At 42.7% G+C, this 6,748-nt stretch overlaps 1 long non-coding RNA gene across 1 annotated transcript; it reads left to right on the top strand.

Annotated features, from left to right (window-relative positions):
• The first annotated feature begins 5,492 nt into the window (after nt 1-5,492).
• Nucleotides 5,493-6,339, top strand: LOC135526265 (uncharacterized). Its single transcript, XR_010453276.1, has 2 exons — nt 5,493-5,637; nt 5,856-6,339. It is a non-coding gene; the product is annotated as an uncharacterized LOC135526265 (long non-coding RNA).
• The last annotated feature ends 409 nt before the right edge of the window (nt 6,340-6,748 follow it).

Below are 6,748 nucleotides of genomic sequence, written 5' to 3'. Positions count from 1 at the left end.
TTGTATTTGCGCTGCGTTGCCAGGTGACCTGTTTCCAAGGAAACACTGTGTAACTGGACACGCGATAATGCCCCGCGGTTCCAAATTATTTATCAGGTAACAACAAATGGTGCATGGAGGAACACACACACACATATTTTTTCAAATGTATTCATCTGAATATAGGCCTATGTTAGGTGTGCTAACTAAATTTATATACCCATTTATATGTCCAAAAATGGATGTCGCAACTAAGGATTGCCACTTTAATTGATGAATAATAATTGTTTTAATAATGTCAATAATAACTTGAACTTTTAACATGACAGTGGCCCCTGTGTTTTTTTCCCAGAAACATACATGCAGACCCCCACACACACACACACACCCACACCCACACACACATACACACACAAGCATATTCACACCCCTCCAACCCTCCACTTTAAAACCCTTTAAAGAGTCATAGGTCGCTGGTCTATTGATGGGAATCAGAGTCTTCAGGGCTGTGTCCCAAATTACACCCTGTTCCCCAGATAGTGTACTACTTGTGACCAAGTAGTGTGACCAGATAGTGTACTACTTGTCATTGTCATTTGGGAAACACTCCTGGTGTGAGGGGAATTTCCTGTTTCACTGGGCTTTGCCACACAGTGATGATGCAATTACACTGGAACTAGTGAGTGACCAATGGGAGTCTCTCTCTCTCTCTCTCTCTCTCTCTCTCTCTCTCTCAATTTAAGGGCTGTATTGGTATGGGAAACATGTTAACATTGTTAACATTGCACTCACAAAAGTTCCAAAAGAATAAAGACATTACACATGTCATATTATGTATATTTATAGTGTTGTAACAATGTGCAAATGGTTAAAGTACAAAAGGGAAAATAAATCAACGTATATGTGTTGTTTTTACAATGGTGTTTGTTCTTCACTGGTTGACCTTTTCTTGTGGCAACAGGTCACACATCTTGCTGCTGTGATGGCACACTGTTGTATTTCATCCAATAGATATGGGAGTTTATCAAATTTGGGTTTGTTTTCTAATTCTTTGTCTTGTCTCTCTCAGCTCGTTCACAGCTTTGTTTAGGCCGAGGGATGTATAGTTTTTTGTGTGCTCTAGGGCAATGGTGTCTACATGGAATTTATATTTGTGGTCCTGACATTTTTTGGAACAACATTATTTTTTATCTTACTGATGTTTACTGTCAGGGCCCAGATCTGACAGAATATGTGCAGAAGATCTAGGTGCTGCTGTAGGCCTTCTCTCTCTCTGTCTGTCTGGAGTAGCAGCTCTGAACTTTAGCTCCACACAGTCCACAGTACCTCGTCTCCTCCAGGACCCCAGCCCACAGTACCTCGTCTCCTCCAGGGCTCCAGTCCACAGTACCTCGTCTCCTCCAGGGCTCCAGACAGACAGCGCTGTTAGACGTGTACACACAGACAGCGCTGTTAGATGTGTACACACAGACAGCTCTGTTAGATGTTTCCTCACAGACAGCGCTGTTAGACGTGTACACACAGACAGCGCTGTTAGACGTGTACACACAGACAGCGCTGTTAGATGTGTACACACAGACAGCTCTGTTAGATGTTTCCTCACAGACAGCGCTGTTAGACGTGTACACACAGACATCGCTGTTAGACGTGTACACACAGACAGCGCTGTTAGACGTGTACACACAGACAGCGCTGTTAGACGTGTACACACAGACAGAGCTGTTAGATGTGTACACACAGACAGCGCTGTTAGACGTGTACACACAGACAGCGCTGTTAGATGTGTACACACAGACAGCGCTGTTAGATGTGTACACACAGACATCTCTGTTAGATGTGTACACACAGACAGCGCTGTTAGACGTGTACACACAGACAGCGCTGTTAGATGTGTACACACAGACATCTCTGTTAGATGTGTACACACAGACAGCGCTGTTAGACGTGTACACACAGACAGCGCTGTTAGATGTGTACACACAGACATCTCTGTTAGATGTGTACACACAGACAGCGCTGTTAGACGTGTACACACAGACAGCGCTGTTAGATGTGTACACACAGACATCTCTGTTAGATGTGTACACACAGACAGCGCTGTTAGATGTGTACACACAGACAGCGCTGTTAGATGTGTACACACAGACATCTCTGTTAGATGTGTGCTGTTAGATGTGTACACACAGACAGCGCTGTTAGATGTGTACACACAGACAGTGCTGTTAGATGTGTACACACAGACAGCGCTGTTAGATGTGTACACACAGACAGTGCTGTTAGATGTGTACACACAGACAGTGCTGTTAGATGTGTACACACAGACAGAGCTGTTAGATGTGTACACACAGACAGCGCTGTTAGATGTGTACACACAGACATCTCTGTTAGATGTGTACACACAGTGGAAAACTGTACTTCACACATCAGTGAATTTGATAGCTAACCAAACCATGATATAATTTATGGGAAAATGTCCAGTTGTTCTGTGGGATGTTGGATTAAGGAAATGAAAACAAAGCCTTCCGTAAATGTTTAACTGACTAGGATGTGTGAGTTTGGGTTTCTGCCCATTGTAAATGGGTATAGTAAAGTTCAAGGTTGGGGTCATTTCAAATTAAAGTCAGATAGTTCAAGATGACTTCTAAATAAATGAAAGAGGAGAAGCTTTTCATTTAAAAATCACTTCCTGAATTGGGTGTCTTAAATTGGAATTAACCCTGGTAAAGACTGACAACCAGATTATACTGTCCTCTGGGAAATGGAAGTGATGGTCACTGGTGTGTGTAGTAGGGATGGTGAATTGGTGTGTGTGTGTGTGTGTAGTAGGGATGGTGAATTGGTGTGTGTGTGTGTGTGTAGTAGGGATGGTGAATTGGTGTGTGTGTGTGTGTGTAGTAGGGATGGTGAATTGGTGTGTGTGTGTGTGTGTAGTAGGGATGGTGAATTGGTGTGTGTGTGTGTGTAGTAGGGATGGTGAATTGGTGTGTGTGTGTGTGTTGTAGGGATGGTGAATTGGTGTGTGTGTGTGTGTGTTGTAGGGATGGTGAATTGGTGTGTGTGTGTGTGTGTGTGTGTGTGTGTGTGTGTGTGTGTAGTAGGGATGGTGAATTGGTTTGTGTGTGTGTGTAGTAGGGATGGTGAATTGGTGTGTGGCAACAGCAGGTCCGCTTGCAGCATTCTCTGTAAGCATTGCCTGAAGCACGTGCCACCTACAGCACTGCGAATGGCCCACCCAACTATAACTGTCTCCATCAGTCACTCTCTCTCTACTCACGCACACACCACATCCCAAAGTGCCCTGATGGGGAAGAAACCACCCCCACCCCCCTACTGCCTCTGATCTGGCAGACTCAATAAACACAAATACTGTGTAGTAGTAGACATGTGTAGTAGTAGTAGTTTTTAGTTGTGTATGAATAGGGACGTGAGATACATTACATGATAACATGGAAAACACTGGTCACTTTCAAGATGCATCATCTTCATGTGACACGCACCCGCTCAAAACCCCGCCGGAAGACACGTGTCGGCGCCATCCAATGCTGTTCCAGTATTTAGCGTTTGTACGTTTTTGAAAAATGCAGAAGGAACCTCTTCTGTTGGAATCACATGCTGCCAGTCGAAGCGGTTTTTGGCGATTTGAATCATCCTTTTCCCGGTAAGAGAATGATGTCTTGTATTTTTTTCATGGTTAGTTTTGGTTTCTGTAGTGGACGATGATAATAATAATGATAAAGCTTGGCTGAGAAAGGGGAAAGGCGATACATGGTCAGTTTCACAACTGCATTTAACCCAACTCCCTAGTCGACGTCACGGCGACTGGGAAGCAGTTGTTGTTGGGGGTTAACTGTCTTGCTCAAGGGCAGAACGGCAGATATATAGGCCCAGTGCTCTTAACCTCTAGGCTATGTGTCACCCAGTTGTTGGCACTTGTAATGAGCTGTATGCACTTTAGGATTGAGACTAAGTTAGTACTTCTGTTTTCAACATTCTGATCTCTGCATGTTTTGGATGTTCAACAGGCAACATTAGGACAGAGGGACAAAATACCCAGATTGCCCAGGACTAAATAGACAACAACAACAACGTGAGATACTGAAGATAAGCCTACCATCTTTTTTAACCTTCAAGTTCACAATGTCATTTGAAATGTTCCGGGGTTTTGGAAGAACAGGACAAGGACTGTCACAGTCACTGAAGGTAAAACGTAAGGGCGCTGGAGTAAAGCCTAGAGAAAGCCTCAATCTAGGTGTGGTGCAGGCCATTGAAGTCCCATACCCTGAAGGTATGGATTCTGAGGCTAGGAAACATCACAAGGGGGAAGTCTTGAGGAAACATCCTGAGACTCTGATAGTGGATTACAAAAAAGCACTGAGGAACAGAGTCAAAACCAACTATGTGTTCTACACAGCGCAGCCCGCAGCCTGGCGTAGGGCCCTGCGCCAAACCTACCCCAACACTAAAGAGAGAGACATCAACAATGCCGTACAGGTCAAAGTGTATGTCGATGACAATCCCTTAAAGGTTGTTATTACAGTGAATCTTTATCACACCGGTACCGTCATGGTCCAAGGCTCTCAGACCCAGCTCGACAACTTTCAACAGGACTTTCAGGAACTGAAGGGAAAAGCTGAGCTGAATAAAAGCATCGTCACATACCAAGGAGCTTGTTAGAATTGCAAATGTATTGCGTTACATTTGTGATAAATATAGTGTGTGTTTAGATAAGAAACATTTTAAAAGCATACAGTTTTACTTCATTGACACTAATTGTATGCACTCAGACATGCTATAAAATATGTATTTAAACAGAAAGAGAGTGTGTGTGTCTGTGTTTGTGAGTATAATACATCCGTGCATGTGATTGTGTCTGTGTATAATACTGCCATACCAAGCAAAATAACATACCCACAATTTTATCCAGAACACAATAGAGGCAGGATATTTGTCCACATGATAAAGCATGTATTTAATGTAGCAAAAATGACATTAACTCATTTTCGACCAAATGAGCAGTTACTGCCTTTTTGCTTGGTTGGGCAGAATACAGCTACTCACTGGTCCTGTAGGGTGTCTAAGTTGGGGTGGTACTGTGTTGGGGTGGTACTGAGTTGGGGTGGTACTGAGTTGGGGTGGTACTGTGTTGGGGTGGTATTGAGTTGGGGTGGTACTGAGTTGGGGTGGTACTGAGTGTATTATACAGCTACTCACTGGTCCTGTAGGTTGTCTGTGTTGGGGTGGTACTGTGTGTCAGCCTTGATGCAAAGTGATCAAATGTGAAGAATAAAAAAGGAGAATAAGTTTGGGCTTCTATGCCTCAACATCAGTGCTGTTTATCACCTGTTAGCACTTTTTGCATCTCGGCCTCCTTGGTTCTTCCTTGGCATGCTTTGCGGGTGAATAGCTACGTATTACAGACAGTAAGGGGCGCCATAAGACAAAAAAAGGACATTGCTACCATAGCAGGATCCTTATTCATGAGTGCACACAGGAGCAAAACGTAGGCAAACAATTTGCACTGGAAAACGAAAACGAGCGTTTCTTATTGGACAACCTCAGGCAGTCCATTTTCCTGTGTTTGGTACCTAAATGAATAGGCTGTAACCCGGATCAGCTGCTGCAAAAATGGCGGACAGAAATACCTGGATGGAAGCAAATGTACGGGATTATAACGTCATAACGAATCATGCAAAAACATAGTTGACAGGAATATGTTAGTTAATGTAGAGACAAACGATTATGCATATGTTTTATCATAAAGTCAATTTGCGAAAATCGCGATTTAGCAAGCTTTCTGACTAGCTAACAGTAGCCAACTCGCTAGCTTTATGGGTGTTTTGACATGAATATGAAATTGTAATTCGTGTTTGTTTTAGGGACTCTTGAAACAACCAGCAAACCAGGATGTCGTCTTGTGGAACAGTGGATGTAAAGAATCTAGCCAGCTAAAGCGTTTACTGCAAATTGAATGTACAGTTTTGTAAGCTTGCCTTGTGGATAACGTAACTAGCTAACTATTTTCTTGTTTATTGGGCAGTGGAGGATAATATCCCTGTATACCTATGGAAGTGTAGCTGTCTAGCAGATCTGTGTGTGGACCCAAACGTTTGGTATACATATTGGTTCAGAACCAAGATATGAACTTAAGCTATCATAGCCGGTTGTATCAACTTCAAAACAGTATGACTGTCATCAATGAAGCCTATGGATTGAGTAGAATATAATATAACTAAGTGCCAAGGATGCACGTCGTATATACATGTAGCATGAGATCCCCACATTGTAGCCTGTACATTTAATATATTCACTGATCATGTACTAAACATTGGCAAATAAAGGTGCAGTTCAGGTCTGAATGTCTGTGAGGTTCTTTTTCAGTCATATCCAATACCAGGAGTATCACATTCCAGTCTTTGAATGGTGCTGTGTCTGCATGTAGGTATTACAATCATACACTTCAAGTGTTTACCAATCTTGGTCCTGGGACCAATGGTTACACGTAGTAACCAATAGACTAGAAACATGATTTAACTAGTTAAAGGCTGATTTGTAATTCATATATACAGAAACAGAATAAAATAAAAAAAACAGTACATTACACTTCCTATGCATCATGTAAATAGGTTCATATATCTAATTTCCTTCATCTGCACTGATCTGAGGACAGGATAGGTGTGGTATTTCATCAAATGAGAGACTTCAACCAGTAGAGAATGTGAAATGTTTTACATAAGTGTCTCTAGAGGTGTCTCCTAACCAGCCTTGGGCC

Source organism: Oncorhynchus masou, chromosome 5, assembly GCF_036934945.1.
Source record: "Oncorhynchus masou masou isolate Uvic2021 chromosome 5, UVic_Omas_1.1, whole genome shotgun sequence".
Lineage (NCBI taxonomy): Eukaryota > Metazoa > Chordata > Actinopteri > Salmoniformes > Salmonidae > Oncorhynchus > Oncorhynchus masou.
This window is presented reverse-complemented; position numbering and strand designations above follow the sequence as displayed.